Below are 22546 nucleotides of genomic sequence, written 5' to 3' on the forward strand. Positions count from 1 at the left end.
CGATGTTGCGGGATGCGCAACGACTACACGTTCCCTACTTCGACGTTGAACGTCGAAGTAGGGTGCTATTCCCATCTCCTCATGGGGTTAGCAACTTTGACGTCTCGCCGCCTAACGTCGATGTTAACTTCGAAATAGTGCCCAACACGTGTAGCTGTGACGGGCGCTATTTTGAAGTTGGCGCTGCTACTTCGAAGTAGGCGGCACGTGTAGACGCGGCTATTGTGTGCTGCACAGGACAGCAAATGATCCTGGGCTAAACCAGGGATGCTGAGTGCCTTCCAAAAGCAGAAGTTCAGCAGCTCTCTGAATTTGATGCTTAATTTCAGTAACTCAGTTGACACAGACTGGGCTGTCCTGATAGCATTTATTATTATTATTATTATTATTGTTTGTATTTTCAGTAGCACTCAGTCATAGACCAAGACCCTGTGGTGTTAGGTGCTGTACAAACACAGAGCAAAATGATAATTCCTGACCAAAGAGCTGAAAATAAAAGACAAAAACAACAGATGGATACCAATGAAGGAGGGCTTGCCATTTCTCTGTTAAATATGATGGTGTTGTAGACATTGTCATTGATTTTTTCTATCGCATGATCCAGCAAGTGCTCTGCTAACTGCTGGCTCAAACCAATACAAAATTTAAGCACATAGGAAATTTATCTGTGCAGCATGTGCAGATGTGGTTGTCACATCTCAAAAAGATATGTTTGAATTGGAAAAGGTTCAGAAGAGAGCAATAAAAATGATTAGAGGTACAGAATGCCTGCCATGTGAGGAGAGATTAAAAAGATGGGGACTTTTCAGCTTGAAGAAGAGACAACCTCCTAATTGAAGTCTGTAAAATCATGACTGGTGTAAAAAAGTAGATAAGTAGCCTCTTTTTTGTCAGAAGCTGAGAATGAGTGACAGGGAATGGATCACTTGATGGGTATCACTTCTGTTCCTTCCTTCTGGGGCACGGGGCACTGGCCACTGTCAGAAGACTGGACGTTGGGCTCAATGGACCTTTGGTCTGACCCAGCGTGGCTGTTCTTATGTTCTTATGCTTAACCAAATGTGAGCAGCCCCATTTGCAGGATCAAATACTTCACTTTTATGATACTGGCCAGTCTGGAGGTTTCAAGTTTCCTTTAGAGTGGTGGAAGCCTGTAGGGAGCACTGTCATAAGGATGTGGGAAGAGCTGTAATCAAAGAAGGCATGGCTGGCCTTGGACTCATGGTCAGAGACTTCCCTTTCCATCTCTCCTAGGGTGTTGCTGCATCTTTCTTTTACATCCCGCATATAGGCAATGCCAAGCACACCCTCTTAGAGGTGCAGAGATGCACAGGCCTCTTCCAGCTTTTTAGGCCCCCTAGCCATAACAAAAATAAATAATGACGACACATGAAAACAAAATAAGGTTCCAAAATTTTTGATCTGATAGCGAAACACATAGAAATAAGATGCAAAATTTATCACATGCCAAAACATTGACAAGTATCTAAATTTGAGGCCCCCTTTGAGCTTCAAGGCCTGATGGCCCTCCTAGTGCACCCTATGATTAGCCCTGGTGCCAAGAGGTTAGTCTGAGTGGTGCCCTGCAATATTTGATACAATCTACATGTCTCATTTTGAGGCTATTCAGGCTGGGTCAGATAGTGACCTGGCTATGCAGCGGTGTCTATATACCCAACGGGGCAGCTGCCCCAGAAAGAAGATTCTCTCTGGATGTGAGTGATAGATATATGCCATCTTTTCCTGTGCTTCCCTCATAGAAGAGCACCGTTAATATCAATGGGAGCCACAGCAATGCAGCTTGCCCAGCACTTGCCCTGAATCACCCTGTCCTCTGGGTGATTTGACTCCAGCTCAGAGCCACCTGATAAGGTGGGAATTGTGAGCAGATTGCCCCAATCTCCATCTTCTGCTGTCTGCTCCTGGGGTCTTCATCCACCAAAGAGAGCTCTGGGGGACAGATCTGATTCTCATGCACAGGTTCATCCCTGCTGATTTCAGTTTTCCCAGCTCTCATACTTTTATTGTCTGTCTTGTGAGCTGCACGCTGCAGGCATGTGAGAACCTCAGTTATCATCTGAAAATAGTTCTAGTTTTCAGGATGGCAGAGAAAAGCTTGAATGCCTGGACGGTAAAAGCTTAACCAAAAAGCTGAAAATATTTTTTTAATTTAAAAAATCTAGTGTGTGTTTAGACTACCTTGAGATTTTTCAGGGTCTGACATATATTTAAATGACAGCCATTGGCTGTGCCAGGGTAGATAGGTGTGTCAGGCTAGATCTAAACAGTAAACCGTCAATTTTATGGAACCCGATTTAGTGGATTTCCAGAACAATAGATGTTGCTTTATCAGGGCCTGTAAAATCCTAAATCCTGACCCCCCAATAAAAAAGTAAGGGACTCACCCAAGGTGCCAGAGCTGCCATTGCCTGGACTGATGCCACTGCCAGAGCTGCCACGTGCTCCACCCATGGGGGTGGGGCATGTACACAGGCAGACAGCACTTGTGCATGCCCCCACCCCTGGTGGGACGAGCATGTGGTGGCTCTGGTGGTGGCAGTGGCTCCTCTAGCTTGGTTAACTCTCAGCTCAGCCTAAGGCATGCCTAGGCTAGCAGTTTATGGGCAAAGCTCTTCAATTGTGACACTGGGCGATCCTGTGCGGAAGGCTTTCAAGAGCTTCCAAGTTGGAGGTGCTCAGCAACTTTCAGAAGAGAGACAAGAGATGTCACAAGTCAGATACTCTCATCTTTTAAAACGCACCCCCTCTCCATCCAGCCACAACACACCTCACAGGCAGGTCCTGGGCTCAGATAGAAGGCCTCAGTATCCAGTGCTGTTATCTGCAGAGCAACAAAAAAATTGGGCCAGATTCTGATTTGTCAGCTCCTAGAAAATCCTGAGTCACTCTACTAATTCAATGAGGTTATTTTGGATTTAAGCTAGTGTGACAGACCAAATTTATTGGGGAAAAGTAAAGGTGGTTTCTGTAAGGGGAATCATGGCTTACTAATCCACCAGAGTCGTTTGAGGGGTTAAACATGCATGAGGCCATGGGAGAATCCAATAGATGTAGTGTACTTAGATTTCCAGAAAGCCTTTGACAAGGTCCCTCACCAAAGTTCATAAGTAAAGTAAGTTGTCAAGGGATAAGAGAGAAGGTCCTCTCACAGAATGATAATTGGCTGAAAGACAGGAAACAAAGGATAGGAATAAATGGTCAGTTTTCAGAATGGAGAGAGGTAACTAGTGGTGTCCCCAAAGGATCTGTACTGGGACCAATCTTATTCAACACATTTATAAATGATCTGGAAAAAGGGGTAAACAGCGAAGTGTCAAAATTTGCTGCTGATAATGACTGCTCAAAATAAAGTTGAGAACAGAGCAGACTGTAAAAAGCTTCAGAAGGATCTCACAAAACTAGGTGATTGGGAAATGAAATGGCAAATTAATTTTAATGTTGGTGAATTCAAAGTAATACACTTTGGAAAAAATAATCCCAACAAAATGATGGACATTAATTTAGCTATAACCACCCAAGAGAGAAGATCTTGGAGTCATCATGGAAAGTTCTCTGAAAACAATCACTCAGGCTGTGTCTACACGGGCACAAATCTTCAAAATAGCCATATTTCGAAGATTACTAATGAGGCACTGAATCGAATATTCAGCCCCTCATTAGCATTAGGATGCTTTCTGCTGCGGCACTTCGAAAGCACCACTTTTGAAAGCGTGGCTCGGTGCGGCTACATGGGGATCCTTTTCGAAAGGACCCTGCACCTTTCAAAATTCCCTTATTCCAATCAGTGAGCAGGATAAAGGGATTTCGAAATGTGCGGGGTCCTTTTGAAAAGGACACCTGTGTAGCCACGCTGAGCAGCGCGCTTTCAAAAGCAGCGCGTTCGAAGAGCCGCAGCCATAAGCGTCCTAATGCTAATAAGGTGCTGAATATTCAATTCAGTGCCTCATTAGTAATCTTCGAAATATGGCTATTTCGAAGATTTGTGCCTGTGTAGACACAGCCTGAGTAGATACAGCCTCAGTGTGCAGCAGCAGTCAAAAAAGTGAACAGAATGTTAGGAATAATTTAAAAAGGGATAGAGAATAAGAAAAAGAATATCTTTCTGTCTCTATGTAAATCCATGGGATGCTCACATCTTGAATACTGCATAGAGATGTGGTGGTCTCATCTCAAAAAAGATAGACTGACATTGGAAAAGGTTCAGAAAAGAGAAATAAAAATGATTAGGGGCTTGGCATTTATGTCTGTTAACTATGATGGTGCTGTAGAAAGTGTCATGCTGATTTTCATTTGTATCTTGAGTCTGCAAAGTGCTAAGTGCTCTGGCTCAATCCAATAGGAAATTTAAGCACACAGGAAATCAGCATATGCAGATGTGGTTGTCATATTTCAAAAAATGATACAGTAAATTCTTTCATATCCGGCAGCCTTGGGACCTGGAGATTGCTGGATAATCAAATATTCTGGATAATAGAGAGATATACCTCACATTGCATATCACAAAAGGAAAACAAGATTAGATATTAAGAAACAAACAAAAATGTATACAGAGCACTTTATTTACCAATAGCTGTCATATTGTACACTGTAAATTTATACTATATTTTTTGTATTTAATTGCATTTACTTTCATTATACCATACTTATGAAAAACATAACTAAAATTTACTTATGGTTAAAATGCCAGTTATCTGAGAGTTCTGGATAATAGAATGCTGGATATGAAAGAGTTTCTTGTATGTTTGAATTGGAAAAGGCTCGGAAAAGGGCAACAAAAATGATTAGGGGTACGGAATACGTGCCATATGAGGAGAGATTAAAAAGACTGGGACTTTTCAGTTCAGAAAAGAGGAGACTGGTGCAGTGGCAGGGGGTTGGAATATGACAGAGGTCTATAAAATTATGACTGGCGTGGAGAAAGTGAATAAAGAAAAGTTATTTACTTATTCCCAGAATATAAGAACTAGAAGTCAGCAAATAAAATTAATAGCTAGTAGGTCTAAAACAAACAAAGGGAAGATTTCTTCACACAACTGGTGGAACTCCTTGCCAGAGGATGTTGTGAAGGCCCGGATTTTATCAGGGTTCAAAAAAAAAAACTAGACAAACTCATGGAGGTTGGATCGATCAATACTTATTAGCCAGGATGGGTAAGAATGGTGTCTCTAGTCTCTGTTTGTCAGAGGCTGGAAATGGATGAAAGGAGAGGGATCACTCAATGATTACCTGTTGTGCTGCTCTCTCTGGGCCACGTGACACTGGCCACTGTTAGAAGACAGGTTACTGGGCTAGATGAACCTGTGGTCTGACCCAATATGGCCGTTCTTATGTTCTTGGAATCTGACCAATTGCTTCTGTGTACTGTGCTTTATGCTCATCATGCTAATTAAAGTGTAGGAGGTGAGTGTGGTTACCTCTTTAGTACAAAACAGGAGGGTTTGTTTTTGTGCCACATCATGTTGCTGTCATAATGATGTCTAAGAAGAGTGCCAAAGGATTGAATTAGGGTTAGGTAACATTTCCAAAGGCACTGTAAAAATTTCTTTGTGGTTCCCAGATTTTACAGCTACTGCAGGGAGAAGGTAGCTAGGGGGCTCAAAGGGGGCCCCATAAGCTTGGCCAACACCAAGTTGAGATCCCACTGGGGCAGTGATGGCCAGATCTGGGGCTTGATTCTTTCTAAACCTTTACACATCTTGGACGTTCGAAGCGTGCTGGCCTTCTATATGGCTAGGACTAGGCCCTTTAGAAGAACACAGCAACTCTTTGTGGCATTTGCTGAAAGAATGAAGGGCCTTCCGGTCTCCTCCCAGCAGATTTCCTCCTGGATAGTGATGGGCAGCAAGGAGTATTACAAGCTCAAAGAGGTCTCTCCCCCACCAGTTAGGTCTCACTCCGCTAGGGTGCAGGTGTCTTCTGAGGCATATTTGGCACAGGTGCCTATCCAGGACATTGGTTGACTGTCCACTTGGTCCTCAATCCACATGTTTACAGCACATTACGCTTTGATGCAGCATGCAAGGGAAGATGCTGCAGTGGGCGGGGCTGTCCTGCATTCCATTTGGGGCTCCGATGCCACCTCCTAGGCATTGGCTTGTATTCACCCAACTTGGAATGCACATGAGCAATCACTCAAAGAAGAAAAGACAGTTACCTGTTCTGTAACTGGTGTTCTTCGAGGTGTGTTGCTCATAACCATTCTAAAACCCTCCCACCTTCCCCACTGTCGGAGTAGTTGGCAAGAAGGAACTGGGGAGGTGGGACAGGTGGGGCATATATTGGTTGCCATATCAGTGCCACTCCCTGGGGCACTGCACTGACCCTATGGCTACTGGCTAGGGCAAAAAGCTTCCGGCGACTGGGCGTGTGCCAGCGCATGCCCAACTTGAAATGAACATGAGCAATGCATCTCAAAGAACACCAGTTACAGAACAGAAATTGGAGGGAACACATACATCAGTCTACCCAACCAGGGCACACCAAAGGTGTCTGCCTAGGACCCCGGGCTCTGATTGTGGTAGGAGCAAAGCATCCCACATTTTGCATTGAGGTGGCAGGCGAACAGGTCTACCTTGAGATACCCCTACCTCCAGAAAATATAATGAACGACTTCTGGGTGGAGAGACCATTCGTGATCTGTAAAGGACCTGCTAAGCTGGCCTGCCAGTGAATTGTGCATACCTGGCAGGTAAAGGGCCTGCAGCATGGTGCTGTGCTGTATGCAGAAATCCCAGAGCATCGTGGCCTTGTGAAATAGGGGAGAGGAGTGTGCATCCCTGGTTGGTGATATAGTACATTGCTGTCATGTTGTCTGTACTGACTGACACGCAATGTCCTGCAGATTGGCCTTGAAAGCCACACATGCTCGTCTGATAGCCCTGAGTTCTCTCACATTTATGTGGAGCCGAAGGTCTGAGACGCTCCAAAGAGCCTGGGTTCATAGCTGACCCATGTGTGCTCCCCATCCCAGGTCCGAAGCATCCACTACTAGGGAAAGTAAGGGTTGCTGAGGGGCAAAGGGGACTTCTGTGAGGACAAATCACTCATCCAGCCACCAGCGCAGGGTCGAAAAAGTCTGTGTCAGCACCTTAACCACCAAGTCTAAACTGTCTCTTACAGGGTGATACAGCAATGACAGCCATAGCTGCAGAGGGCACATCCTCAACCTGGCGTGCTGTACCACGAAGGTACATGCTGCCATGTGATCCAGCAAATGCACGCAGCACCTGGCTATCATGGTGGGAATTGCCAGGATGTGTTGGATGAGAGCACCCAGGGACCTGAACCAGTCGTCCGCCAGGAATGCCCTGGCACACTTGGCATTCAGTTGGGCTCCTACAAACTGATACGGGACCAACAGTGACTTTGTTTTGGTGATCGAGAGACCTAGGCTTACAAAAGTTTGGCAGATCAACTGTACATGCTGAAGCACCTCCTCCCTGGAACAATCCTTGACCACCCAGTCGTTCAGGCATGGGAACAGCTGCACCCCTTGCCTGCGTAGGTGCGCTGCCACTACCTCCATGCATTTGGTGAAGACCCTTGGGACTGCAGACAGACTAAAAGGCAGTGCTGTGAACTGAGAATGGTTTGCATATGCCATGAACCTGAGAAACCTCTTGTGAGGAGCGTAGATTGAAATATGGAAATATGCATCCTGTAAGTCAAGAGCTGTGAACCAATCTCCCTGCTCCAGCATCGGGAGTGTGAGACCTAGGGATCTCATACAAAACTTTATCTTTCTTATGAACTCTTTGAGACCTCTTAGGTCCAGAATGGGTCTCAAGCCCCGCTTTGGTTTCAGAATTAGGAAATACTGGGAATAAAACCCCAGTCCCATGAACCTGGGAGGAACTTCTTCTATGGTCCCCAAATCCAGGAGGGATTGCAGTTTCTGCTGTAACAGGATCTCATGAAAGGGGTCCCTGAAGAGGGACAGGGAAGGGGGTTGTGACAGTGGGTATGAAGAAAACTGAATAGCGTATCCCCCCTCTACCATATGTAGGACCCACCAGTCTGTGGTGATGCTGCTCCACATATGGTAAAAAGGAAATAGACAGAACGAAAAAAGTGGGGACACTGGAATGGGTGAGATCGGCTTGATGCTCCTGACCATGCTATCAAAACTGAGGCTTGGGCCCCTGTGGGCCCTTTAGGTGACCTTGTGGTTGCTGGCCTGAATGGCACCTGCCCACCTTCTACTGCCGTCCCTTTGAGGCTGCATAAACTGTCTTTGCTGAGGATGGGGGTTAAAATGCCTGCGTTGGTTGGCAGGTGGATATAGGTCCAAGGAGTGGAAGAGAGTCTTTCAGACTATTCAGTCTTTTATCTGTCTTGTCTGAAAATAGGGTATGCTATCAAAGGGGAGGTTCTGGATCGTGGGCTGGACCTCATGAGGCAGGCTCGAAACCTGCAACCAAGCCCCCCTGCGCATTGCCACTTCAGAAGCATAACCCTTGTGGCAGCGTCTGCAGCATCCAGTGCTGCCTGCAGGGCCACCCTTGAAACCAGTTTGTTCTCCTTCAGCATGTCTGTGAAGTCCTGCTTGGCTTTGGGTGGTACCATCTCAGAGAACCTAGACAGGGTGCTGGCTGTGTTATAAGCATACCTGCTAATCAGAGCCTGCTGGTTAGCATTTCTTAGTTGCAACCTTCCCGTTGAACAAACCTTCCTCCCATAGAGGTCCAAGTGCTTAGCTTTTCTGTTTTTTGGTGCTCTCTATGGTTAGCAGTGTCCAAGGCCAGGGAGTCAGGTGCGGGGGTGAGTGAACAAATGTTCATTGGCCTGGGTACCATCTCTCATTCCTATGGGCCATAGGAAGGGCGGAAGCAGGGGTCTGCCAAACTGTTTTAGCTGAAGTGGCAATTTGATTATAGGCAGAGCCACCCTCGTGGGGCCTGCGGAGGACAAAATGTCTGTGACAGGGTCCATTTAATCCTGGACCTCCTCTGCCTGCACCCCCAAGTTTTGGGCCACTCTCCTGAGGAGTTGTTGAAATGCTCTACCATCCCCCAAAACAGGTGAGATCGATAAGCCCACCACCACCTCATCCAGGGAGGAAGAAGATGATAGCCCTTGTGCCTCCATTTGGAGGGGAAGGGCAGTAGTGACCTGCTCAGTCACTTGGCCCCTGACGGGAATTATGGAGAAATGAGGAGGCACTGTAGGTGGAGCTGGCATAGGCACTGGCTGGCTAGAAAATCCCACAACAGATAGCACAAGTGATGCTATTACCGCTCCATGTACTTAAGTCAGTGCTGGTGCCTGTCCCATTAGCACCGGAGGTACAGTCACAGATGGCACTGGCACAAAAGGGGTCCAGTCCCTCTGCAATGGTGCTGACAACAGTGCTGAGATCAATGCCAACAAGGCAGAGGCAGAGGGCTCCACAATGACCGCCGCCTCCGGTCTTTGTTCCAGTAGTTGGACACCCAGTGACACTGATGGTGCCGAAAGCAGGATCCGCACGGTCCCCAGCATCCTTAAAGGCACTCCAATGCCCTGGCCTTGTACCTCGTGAAATGTCCACGGGGTCCAGAAGGGCTACTGTTGAGTTGCCTGAAAAGCCGGTGGCCAACCCATATTGTCCAAGCGACGACTACCATGCCTGCGACAGCTATGCTGTTACCTTCTCGAGCTCCCACTGCATCCAGAGCTTGAGTAGAATGCATCTGACTCTGACACTGATTCAGAGGCAGATGACCACGGTGGGGCCATCGGCATTGGCACCGATGTCATGTGCACCAAGGACGGTGACAGATCATAGGACACTTGAAACTGGCCCACAGTCTGCTGGGCTGGACTGGAGGACTTGGCACCAAATATGGTATCGTTGCTGGCATCAATGTGAGTGCAGGGGTTGGTGCTGGTGTCACGTCCATGAACCCCAATCGTTCTGTGTCAGTGCTACAGTGTCTGTCCTCCATAGATGGAGAAGGACCCAGCACAGTCATCTGAAGAAGTCCTTATGCTGCTCAAAACACCTCTGGGGCTGAAGACAAGTCCAGCACCTGTGAGCTACCACTCCGTACCAGCTTCAATGTCTATGCCTCCTGCCCTTCGACAGTGTGCACCGGAGCCTTGGACTTGAGGCTGCCCCGCTTTGACTTTGGCGAGTGATGCCTGTCATGCCTCCTCCTCTTCTTTGGCATTGGAGATTGACTCTTATGGTGCCGAGAAGGCGATAGTTCCTGCACCTGCTCCCTGTGCTGGGAGTCCTTAGGCAGCACTGTGGTTGACAGTGCCGGTGTACTTTGAACCGAGGAGGCTCCACTCTCTGCTCCTGCTGGAGACTCTTGAGGCTTAAATGCCGCCTCCATTAAGAGGCCTTTAAGGCGTTGGGCCCTATCTTTCAAAGTTCTGGGCTTAAAGGCCTTACAAATCAGACAGTGATCATGCAAGTGTCCTTCCCCCAAGCAAATCAAACAGGCTGAATGGGGGTGACTTTTGGGCATACGTTTGCTGCATTTTGAACAAGCCTTAAAGCCTGGGAAACCAGGCATTCCCCAGTGCTGAGGCACTGAGGGGGATGGAAAGCCCCACTTGGGCTATTAGTTAAAACACGACGACTAACTAACAAGTACTATAATTATTTACACTGCTTCAAAAACTGTTTACACTACAATAGGCTACTATCTAATGATTTGAACAGAGAAGGCAAGAGCTCCAACTACCAGCAGCATAGTGAGAGGAAACTGAGCAGAGCAGGGGAGGGGCATGTTGGGTGGTGCATATGTTGGTTGCCATATCAGCACCGCTCCATGGGGCACCACACCGACCCTATGGCTACTGGCTAGGGCAAAAAGCTTCTGGTGACTGGGCATGCACCAGTGCACACCCATCTTGGAATGGACATGAGCAATCACTTGAAGAAGAACTGCCATATTACTGTGTCCTACTGACAGTATCTGGAAACCAGTCTTACTCTGGTACATAAGAACATAAGAACATAAGAATGGCCATACTGGGTCAGACCAAAGGTCCATCAAGCCCAGCATCCCATCTGCCGACGGTGGCCAATGCCAGGTGCCCCAGAGAAGGAGAACAGAAGACAATGATCAAGTGATTTATCTCCTGCCATCCATCTCCTGCCCTTGTTATGAAGGCTGGGGCACCATACTTTATCCCTGGCTAATAGCCATTTATGGACCTAACCTGCAAAAATTTATCAAGCTCTTTTTTAAACCCTAATAGAGTCCTGGCCTTCACAGCCTCCTCAGGCAAGGAGTTCCCCAGGTTGACTGTGCGCTGTGTGAAGAAAAATTTCCTTTTATTAGTTTTGAACCTACTACCCATCAATTTCATTTGGTGTCCCCTAGTTCTTGTATTATGGGAAAAGGTAAATAATTTTTCTATATTCACTTTCTCCACACCATTTATGATTTTATATACCTCTATCATATCGCCCCTCAATCGCCTTTTTTCCAAACTGAAAAGTCCCAGTCTCTCTAGCCTCTCCCCATATGGGACCCTTTCCAAGCCCCTAATCATCTTAGTCGCCCTTTTCTGAACCTTTTCTAATGCCAATATATCTTTTTTGAGGTGAGGAGACCACATCTGCACGCAGTACTCGAGATGTGGGCGTACCATAGTTTTATATAGGGGAAGTATGATCTCTTTTGTCTTATTATCGATCCCTTTTTTAATAATTCCTAACATCCTATTTGCCTTACTAACTGCCGCTGCACACTGCGTGGATGTCTTCAGAGAACTATCCACTATAACTCCAAGATCCCTTTCCTGATCTGTCGTAGCTAAATTTGACCCCATCATGTAGTACGTGTAATTTGGGTTATTTTTTCCAACATGCATTACCTTACACTTACCCACATTAAATTTCATTTGCCATTTTGCTGCCCAATCACTCAGTTTGCTGAGATCTTTTTGTAGTTCTTCACAATCCGTTTTGGTTTTGACTGTCCTGGACAACTTGGTGTCATCTGCAAACTTTGCCACCTCACTGCTTACCTCATTTTCTAGATCATTGATGAACAAGTTGAACAGGATCGGTCCCAGGACTGAGCCCTGGGGAACACCACTAGTTACCCCCCTCCATTGTGAAAATTTACCATTTATTCCCACCCTTTGTTTTCTGTCTTTTAACCAATTCCCGATCCATGAAAGGACCTTTCCTCCTATCCCATGACCACCTAATTTACATAAAAGCCTTTGGTGTGGGACCGTGTCAAAGGCTTTCTGGAAATCTAGGTATATTATGTCCACTGGGTGCCCCTTGTCCGCATGTTTATTAACCCCTTCAAAGAATTCTAATAGATTAGACAGACACGACTTCCCTCTGCAGAAACCATGCTGACTTTTGCCCAACAATTCGTGCTCTTCTATATGCCTTGCAATTTTACTCTTTACTAGTGTTTCTACTAATTTGCCTGGTACTGATGTTAAACTTATCGGTCTATAATTGCCAGGATCTCCTCTAGAGCCTTTTTTAAATATTGGTGTTATATTGGCCGTCTTCCAGTCATTTGGTACCAAAGTGGATTTAAAGGATAGGTTACAAACCACTGTTAATAACTCCGCAATTTCACATTTGAGTTCCTTCAGAACCCTTGGGTGAATGCCGTCTGGTCCTGGCGACTTGTTACTATTCAGCTTATCAATTAATTCCAAAACCTCCTCTAATGTCACTTCAATCTGAGTGAGTTCCTCAGATTTGTCGCCTAAAAAGGCTGACTCAGATTTAGGAACCTCTGTAACATCTTCAGCCGTGAAGACTGAAGCAAAGAAATCATTTAATCGCTCCGCAATGGCACTGTCTTCCTTGATCGCTCCTTTTATATCTTTATCATCCAAGGGCCCCACTGCTTTTTTAGCAGGCTTCCTGCTTCTAATGTATTTAAAAAACATTTTACTATTGTTTTTTGAATCTTTGGCTAGCTGTTCCTCAAACTCTTTTTTGGCTTTTCTTACTACATTATGACAGTTAATTTGGGAGTGTTTATGTTCCTTTCTATTTTCCTCACTAGGATTTGACTTCCACTTTTTAAAAGCTGCCCTTTTCTCTCTCACTGCCTTTTTAACATGGCTGTTTAGCCATGGTGGTTCTTTGTTAGGTCTCTTACTGTGTTTTTTTATTTGGGGTATACATTTAAGTTGGGCCTCTAGTATGGTGTCTCTAAACAGTTTCCATGCAGCTTCCAGGGATTTTAGTTTAATTACTCTACCTTTTAGTTTCTGTTTAACTAGCTTCCTCATTTTAGTGTAATTCCCCTTTTTGAAATTAAATGCCAGAGTGTTTGACCGCTGCGGTGTTCTTCCCAACACAGGAATATTAAAAGTTATTATATTGTGGTCACTATTTCCAAGCGGTCCAGTAACAGTTACCTCTTGGACCAGATCCTGCGTTCCAGTCAAGACTAGATCGAGAATCGACTCTCCCCTTGTGGGTTCCTGTACTAGCTGCTCCAAGAAGCAGTCATTTAAGGCATCAAGAAATTTAATCTCTGAATCCCGTCCTGAGGTGACATGCACCCAATCAATATGGGGATAATTGAAATCTCCTATTATTACTGTGTTTTTTATTTTGATAGCCTCTCTAATCTCCCTCATCATTTCAGCATCACTATCACTGTCCTGGTTAGGTGGTCGGTAATATATTCCTAATGCCATATTCATATTAGAGGAACGAATTGTTATCCATAATGATTCTATGGAACATTTTGATTCCTTTAGGATTTTTACTTCATTTGATTCTATATTTTATTTGATTTGATTCTATATTATCCTTCACATATAGTACCACTCCGCCACCCGCACGACCTGTTCTGTCTTTCCGATATAATTTATATCCCGGTATGATAGTGTCCCACTGATTTTCCTCATTCCACCATGTTTCTAAGATGCCTATTATGTCAACTTCCTCCTTTGATATGGGGTACTCCAGTTCACCCATCTTATTAGACAGACTCCTAGCATTAGTGTAAAAGCATGTTAGAAAACTACCACTATTTATATGTCCGCCTTTCACAGACGCGTTGGATTTTTTTATGCACGATTGTTTCACATCTGATCTTGCCCATATATTATTTCCCACGTTCCCTATCTGACTAACTTCTAGGGAATCCCTGTCTATGGAGCCTCGTGTAAGAGAAGTCTCCGTCTGATCCAGGTGCTCCCCCGCACCAATCGGCTTTCCCCCACCTCTTAGTTTAAAAACTGCTCTATGACCTTTTTAATGTTTAATGCCAGCAGTCTGGATCCACCTTGATTTAGGTGGAGCCCATCATTCCTGTATAGGCTCCCCCTACCCCAAAAGTGTCCCCAGTTCCTTATAAATCTAAACCCCTCTTCCCTACACCATCGTCTCATCCACGCATTGAGACTCTGAAGTTCTGCCTGTCTATCTGGCCCTGCGCGTGGAACTGGAAGCATTTCAGAGAATGCCACCAAAGATGTTCTGGATTTCAGTCTCTTTCCTAGTAACCTAAATTTGGCCTCCCCAGAACATCTCTTCTACCCTTCCCTATGTCATTGGTACCAACATGTACCACGACGACCGGCTCCTCCCCAGCACTGCCCATAAGTCTGTCTAGATGCCTCGAGAGATCCGCAACCTTCGCACCAGGCAGGCAAGTCACCATACGGTTCTCCCGGTCATCACAAACCCAACTATCTATATTTCTAATGATCGAATCCCCCACTACTAAAACCTGCTTCTTCCTAACAGCTGGCACTCCCTCCCCCGGAGAAGTATCCTCGGCACGAGAGGATACATCACCCCCCTCTGGAAGGAGGGTCCCAACTATGGGATGGTTTCCCTCTGCTCCCCTTGACTGCTCTCCTTCCCTGAGCCTCCGGGTCTCCAACCAGGGGGACTAGTATAACTAGCTATCTTCACTGGGACTTGGTTGTGGATTGCCCCTCATGTGGCAGTCCCTATTGTAAACACCCCCAAGGTTATGCAGCCCCACATTTCTGCTGGGACCTGTTGTACTATTATCGACTACCCCCCATTTAGTTGGGTGTGTGCTCTAGCCCACAATGGCACAGAAGCCACTCCAAACCTCATTCTCGTGTAAGCTGTACATTGTGGGATTCATCTGCCATTAAACCACAAAATACAGGGAATGAGTTTAGTTATATTCCGATACGGCTTTTGGTAAACAAAATTCTCTTGTGATCTAGAATTTTGCAGCCTTGGCCCTCTGACTCAGTAAGTATAAAGACAAGTGCAGTGGAGGTTTTAGCCTGATGAATTGATATTGTTTCTCCACTCTCCACCCAAAAAATAAGCGCCACCATGCTACATGTATTTCAAATTTTTCAGAAATAGTGCATGTGTACAAATGAGAGATTGTAAATATAGTCAATTAATTTAGAGGATTAATCCAATGGACAATGGCACAAGATTCAGTGAGTGGAGGGCAAAGATTTTTAACAGTGAGGGTAGTTAAGCCCTGGTACAGCTTACCCAGTGAGGGCATCTTTCTCCATCCCTTAACATCTTTAAATCTAGTTTGAATGTTTTTCAACAATATGCTGTAGCTTCAACGTAAGGTATGGGTATAGTGCAGGAATTATTAGCTGAGACTGTGGTCTGTTTTATGCAGGAAGTAAACTTAGAAGATCATAATGGCCCCTTCAGGCCCTTAATTCTATGACTATGACTCTATGGCTACGTCTACACGTGAACGCTACATCGAAATAGGCTATTTCGATGAATAACGTCTACACATCCTCCAGGGCTGGCAACGTCGACGTTCAACATTGACATTGCGCAGCACCACATTGAAATAGGCGCTGCGAGGGAACGTCTACATGCCACAGTAGCACACATCGAAATAAGGGTGCCAGGCACAGCTGCAGACAGGGTCACAGGGTGGACTCAACAGCAAGCCGCTCCCTTAAAGAGCCCCTCCCAGACACAGTTGCACTAAACAACACAAGATCCACAGAGCCGACAACTGGTTGCAGACCCTGTGCATGCAGCATGGATCCCCAGCTGCAGCAGCAGCAGCCAGAAGCCCTGGGCTAAGGGCTGCTGCACACGGTGACCATAGAGCCCCACAAGGGCTGTAGGGAGAGCATCTCTCAACCCCTCAGCTGATGGCCGCCATGGCGGACCCCGCAATTTCAATGTTGCGGGACGCGCAACGACTACACGGTCCCTACTTCGACGTTGAACGTCGAAGTAGGGCACTATTCCTATCCCCTCATGGGGTTAGCGGCTTCGACATCTCGCCGCTTAACGTCGATGTTAACATCGAAATAGCGCCCAACACGTGTAGCCGTGACGGGTGCTATTTCGAAGTTAGTGCCGCTACTTCGAAGTAGTGTGCACGTGTAGACACGGCTTATAAGACCCAATAGACTCCATTATAATCCATCAACTAGTCTATTAGATTTTATTGGTTACCACTGGGCGAATAGTAGGCAAAGGGACCAATAAACCAATGGATGGCTGTTCCATTCCAGACTTAGTCACCTACTTGAACTAGTAATTAACCATCTGAAAAATTTCAGCCAGCAATTTTTATGAAACCCTAACTCTCCCCAATTGTGCTTATGCATTATGATATAGTCCTTAGACATTTGCCATATATTTTTCTATATATACTGGCATGTTCTTTGGGTCTGTTGGGTGGAGAACAAAGCATGGTGGTATGCTGGGAACCAGTTCACAATCCTGCTTTGTTTGCTGCAGTGGTTGTATGAAGGGGTAGGAAATGAGCTGTTGTCTGTCTCATTCACTGAGGAAATTGGATGGTCTTTTGGTGTATGGATGGGTATGTTGAAGAGGAGGAATATTTTGGTGTGTTCTGGCATTCGGGTGGGGCCTATTCTTACTTCTGTCCCAGAGTTTCTTTGTGATTATCAGAAAGACACTTTTTCTGTGCCAAGTTCTCCTCTGTAACATGGGCGTAGCAATGCTTCTCAACCTTATAGGTGTGTTGTAGAGAAAACTTTGGTATTGGTCTTGAGAAGTTCAAGTACTACAGAAGTTAGCGCAGTGCAAGAGCGTATAAAGATACGGGGGCAAATCTTTACCCAGCAAGGATTAGGATGATGTGCAGTAAATGAGGCATGGGACCACACACTAAAACAGGAGTGGGCAATAATTGTTGATGCGGGGGCTACTCCAAGAATTTGAAAAGTGATCAAGGTAATACTCTTCCATACTATTAATAGAGGAGGTCTGGAATAGAGGTTTGATGCAGAAGGGAGCTTGGAGTAAGGGAATGGAGTGCAGGGAGCAGGTCTGGGAGGGAGTTTAGATGCAGGAGGCAGTTGTGACCTGGGGCAAGGGACTGGAGTGCAGGGTCTGAGGGCTAGGTCTGGTGGCTTGGTGGGCTGGATCCAGCCTGTGGGCCATATTTTGCCTGGCTTGCAGTAAATGATGATTATAATGGACAGAGATCTTTGCTTGCTGAGCACCAGTGCTTTTTTTGTACCAGTACTGAGTACCAGTACCTTGGCAGCCCCAGTTGCAGGATTGGCTGGGGGTGGAATGGAGAGCTGGCTGAGTACTGGCTCCTCTCTGTCTCTGTCTGTCTGTCTGCCTGCCTCTCTCTCTCTTTTTTTAAAAAAGCAATGCTTAGCACCATCCATCTTGTGAACTGAATGAGAGTGGGTCCCGTGGAAAAAAAATACTGTGAGGCACAGCCCAGTTACAGGTGCAGGAGCTACAATTCTATTGTCATTTTCTAACTTTGGAGTGCTTCACTTTCCATCTTTGATGTTTTTTTAATAAAGTTTTATTTGTAAGGAATAAATACACAGGGTCTGATTCACCCTAATGAAAATCTTGTGTGACCCAATGAACTCAGGGGAATTACAGCAACATGAAATGGGTGTGAGCAAAAGGGGATCAGACTCCAGTCTACAAACTATCCCTCAGAATTCTACACAAAAGCCCAGTGTCTGATGAGTAGGTGGGTATCAAATAAAATACCAAACAATGGCAACCGTGCATTCTTCTATGGCCACATCACAGTCTGTCACTCTTGTCACGTTGAATTACATTAGTCTCTTTTTGGTATGTTACGTTATGCCACTTGACACAGTGCAACACACTGTAAGTAACATAAAATGACCTCCAAAAATAAAAAAGAACACAGTTCTTGTCAGGTTAGATAGTGGCTATGAGCTCTCAGACAGAGAGAGAGGTCCATTTTATTGCATTGAACAACAACTGCACAGAACTTAAATTAAAACTGCAGAAACCCAGCTGCCCGGACTGTTTCCAAGTAGGTCTACATGGCCCTGCTCAATAGAGAAAGAGAAGCGGCTTCTCAGGGGGACTCATAGTTGTTTAATTTATTAAAAAGCCTGCAGTGGTATCTGTGATAGTTTTTTCTTTGGTGTACTTAGAGATTCGGCAGTCCCAGTTACTGCACATGTAAGTCTAAGATCACTCAGACTCATGGATCCCATTGCTAGTAGTTTTTGAAACTTAGTAATCAGCTCAAGATTCACTGGTGGGCTTTCTGAGCATCTGTGTGTAACATGTCCTCTTTAGCTGGGGTTTAATCAGCTGCCAACTGCTGCAGAAGGAGGAGGAGGAAAAGGGGGCCATCTTGTCTCTGAAAGGAAATAGAATCCCTAATTAATTTAAGCTAATTGAGGAAGAGGGGATGGCTCAGGGGAAGGCAAAGTCTTTCACATCTCATTTGAATTTCCAGCTCTAGCTGGCAGTGGTGAATAGGGAATCAGCGGTGGTTCACGTTGGTGAAGTGAGTGTTTTGAGGGCAGAACCACAGAGAGGGATCATGCACAGCAAGGTGCAGTGTAAATGTACAGTGTGCTAGCACACTGCTGATTTGTCTTGTGGACACCGCTATCTTATGCTAGAAGTTCCATGGTGCTCTGACATTTGGAACATTTAGTGCATGCTGGTAGAGTCCATGTGGTGAGTTAGCAAGTGGCACACAACAGCACTGTGCATTTACACCTGAGCTTGCCATATCGACATGACCTCAGCCTGGCTCCTCTTAGAAATGGGATTAAAGGTGTTCCAGTTGTTAGCATACTAGCTCGGGACATAGGAGATGTGGCTGTCCTGACTCTGCCAATGACTTCCAGTGTAACCTAGGGCAAATCATGTAGCACCTGTGTGCCTCAGGTTTCCATCCAGAAGCTGATTAAACTGCTGATACCTCACAGAACATTCTGTGAGGGCCTTGGAGACTATAGTCATGGGTAAACCCATCATCCCGAGAGGTAATAATAGTAACTCACCCCTCTTCAGAGCATGTAGCCCATTAAAGCCCTAAATTGAGGTGATGCATTTGCCTTTCTGAACAATGATACCTTTTCTCTACAGGGACCAAGTCTGAGTGGTTCATGGAGGCTGAAATCTTCTCTTAGAACTCTTCCCACCAGTTCTGGATTGAGGCAATTTAAAAGGACAAAATGTTGTGAGGAAACTTACCTCACAGCTAAATGTCACTACAGATAAGAGGCAGGAAGGTTTCAGTTTTCACTAATTAATCTCAAAACTTCTTTTATGTGCATGTATTTTCTATATAGCACACAGCTTATTGTTATTTCTATTCATGTGGAGGACCCAGGGAGCTCGGAAAAGGCACTGGCTTCCATTCTGCCTCCCATATCACTAAAAGGATTGCTGGTTAACTGCTAGTTACTTGATCTGTGCTGGTGGGAACAGTCTCCGAAGCAAAAAGGATGAGGTTATGAGATTCTAGTATTGAGCTGACAGAGTGGCATTTTCAACCCAAGACATTTGATACAGCCTGATTGAGAGGGAATGAAGATGGAAGTCCACTTTAAAGGATATTTTTAAGAACACAGCCACACTCAATAACCTCCTGAGGTCCCTTGCAGCCCTAGGATTCTATGATTCAGGGAAGGGGGTTGATTTTTGTGGAATGAGGAAACATTACCTCATAGCGATTAGAGAGGCAGTGGTGCAGGAACAATATGTATAGTGGGGATGCTGAGAAACACTGTACCAAACTGTAAACCCTGTATATAATGGAAATCTGTTCAAGGCAAGGGGTGTGACAACAACCCCCCACCAACGCACAGACATCCCTAGTTCCAGGACCCGTATGAAAAGGACGCTGCGTCAGAACTCTGGAATTTTGCTACTGACTCATCATATGACCTTGGAAGAGTCACCTGACTTCCCTCTGCCTGAATTTCTGCATCTGTAAATTGAGTATAAATTAAACTTCCTTCTTTCCAGGGCTTCTTCCTTTAGTGGCATGTGTGAAATGCTGTGTATGCTGATTTATGACACCACTGAGTCTGAGAACATGGAAGAACTAACTAGTTAATCTGTGTCTACACTACAGAATTCTGTTGACAGAAGTCACTGTCGACAGACACTTCCCGACAAAACATCTGTCTAAAGAACAGGTCCACACCTGATAGGGGCTCCCCCTGTTGCTAATCTCTGTCAACAGAGAGTGTCCAGACTGCCCAGCCCTCTATCGACACAACAGCCAACTGGAGGCACTGCAAACAGGGCTTCCCGGTGAACTGGAAGCCTTCTCTGTCGACAGAGGCCCTGCCTGGAGCGTCTACTTTATTTTTCTGCTAACAGAATCTGTCTACAAGGGTGCTATGCGTCAAACTTTCAAGACATAACTGCCAGGAAAAAGGTTGTGTTCTGTTGACAGATTCTAGACAGAACGCATTTGTAGTGGGGCCACGCCTTAGTTTTGTCGACAGATGGCCTCTACTGTCTAAAAACTTTGTCGTGTAGACACAGCTTTATTGTTCCTGAACGGTGCCCAGGAAATCCACTGAGACCATCCTGCAAACAGATCCGAGCAGTTACTTGAGTGCAGGGGTCTACCCAGATGGATCATCTTGGAGCATTAGAGCCTGTGCTCTGAAACATGAGACATTCTGGCAAGAATTTTGAAGATGTACGAAAAATCCTTATCCTTGGTAGCACATCAAACATTCTTAAGGACTAGGAAACCCAGGGACTTTACAACAGAAAAATCTCCTTGAGGGGTTTCCAGCCAGAATGGATCACCAGATACGTCCTGTTGTTATTTTCTTTTCTAATAAATCATTTTATTGTCCCCTTCACAGCACAAAGAATTTAAACAAACCTGCCCTGTGACAGTCTGACTTTCTGAAGGAAAGTCTTGTTCTGATGAGTCCCAGGAGGGAAAAATAAAAAGAAAGAAAAAGACAGATGAAAAAGGGGCAACGCAAAGGGTCTGGGAGACAGCCTTAAGTCTGGTGTTTAATATTTCAGGTACAATGCTCACTTAGCATCAAGTATCTTTGGTTGTCGGGTTTTGTTTTTTTTTTCCAAAGGAAATTGCCTTCTGAATCAGCCAGCTCTCTAATTACTGGATTGGACGACTGAAATTTTTAGGGCAATTAAATTCAAGACTTCCTTTTTCAGACCTAATGTTATCCGCCTCTTCTCCCTCCCCACTCTAGTCTGGAGCCTTTCTCTAATTTGGAGGCAGTTAAAACAGGCAAACAAACCTTTAAAGCTGTATGTCTCTTCAAATTCCTCTGTGGAATTGTTTTGTAGGCTAAGCAGAGAGGGATTTGGTGAGTTTCTGCTCTTAGTGCACACATGTAACAGACCTAATGCAGGGTGGGTTTTAGTCTAACCTCTATTTTAAAAAAAATCCTACAAAACTAGAGAATTAATTAAATGTAGACACTCATGAAAAAATGAAAGTTAATGAAAAAAAAAAAAGAAACAAATTAAAATCCCGAAAATCAACATAGCAGCCTATCTGGCAAATTGATCGATGATGATGATGATTAATAAAAATTATAAAACAAGAAACTAAGAATCACAATAAAATCAAATACAACATATTCTGGTAATACAAGTGCTAAGAATACACAATGATTAGATGGCAAAAGCAAACATTCCTTCCAAATAAATCAAAATAGGCTGGGTGAAATCCTGACTGTTGAAGTCAAGGGCCTGTGTGTGTAGGATATTGATAAGATTACGGCCAAGATAAGGCCTTGCCAAACACTTAAGCATGTGGTTAATGTAAGTACATGAGCAATTATATTGACTTCAGTAGGACTACTCAGTGCCTAATGTTAAATACATGCTTAACTGCTTGCTGGATTGGGCCCCAAACCAGTGGGAGACGTGTCAAATAAAAAGAGACTTTATCTCAACACCCACAGCAAACTTTTGAAACCCTGTTAGTTTATCCTCAAATGTCTTGTTATTAGTTTTCAGTTGAATGAAATCAGTTTGCAATACAAATATAGGACTGCTGTCCACCAAGCAGCTGCAGGGGAAGGGACTCTGGGATCTGATTCTAGGTTGGGTTTACACTGTTGTAACTGCACTCAAGTCAGGACAAATGAATGCTGTCCTAAATTTGGCTTGCACCCAGGGCAATTTCATTAAAGCCAATGGAACTGTATTATATTAATTTATTTACTACTTCGTGTTTGTTGCTTTGCTTTGTTTTCACCATAGTTGTTCAGGGTACTTTAAACACAACATCTGAAGAGCTTGCATGCAAAATTGAGATGCAAACAACAGGTGGACAACTCGGTGAAAGGTTAGTCATTGGAAAGAGCACAGGACTTGATTCAG

The sequence above is a fragment of the Carettochelys insculpta genome, chromosome 19 (assembly GCF_033958435.1).
Source record: "Carettochelys insculpta isolate YL-2023 chromosome 19, ASM3395843v1, whole genome shotgun sequence".
NCBI classification, from domain to species: Eukaryota; Metazoa; Chordata; order Testudines; family Carettochelyidae; genus Carettochelys; species Carettochelys insculpta.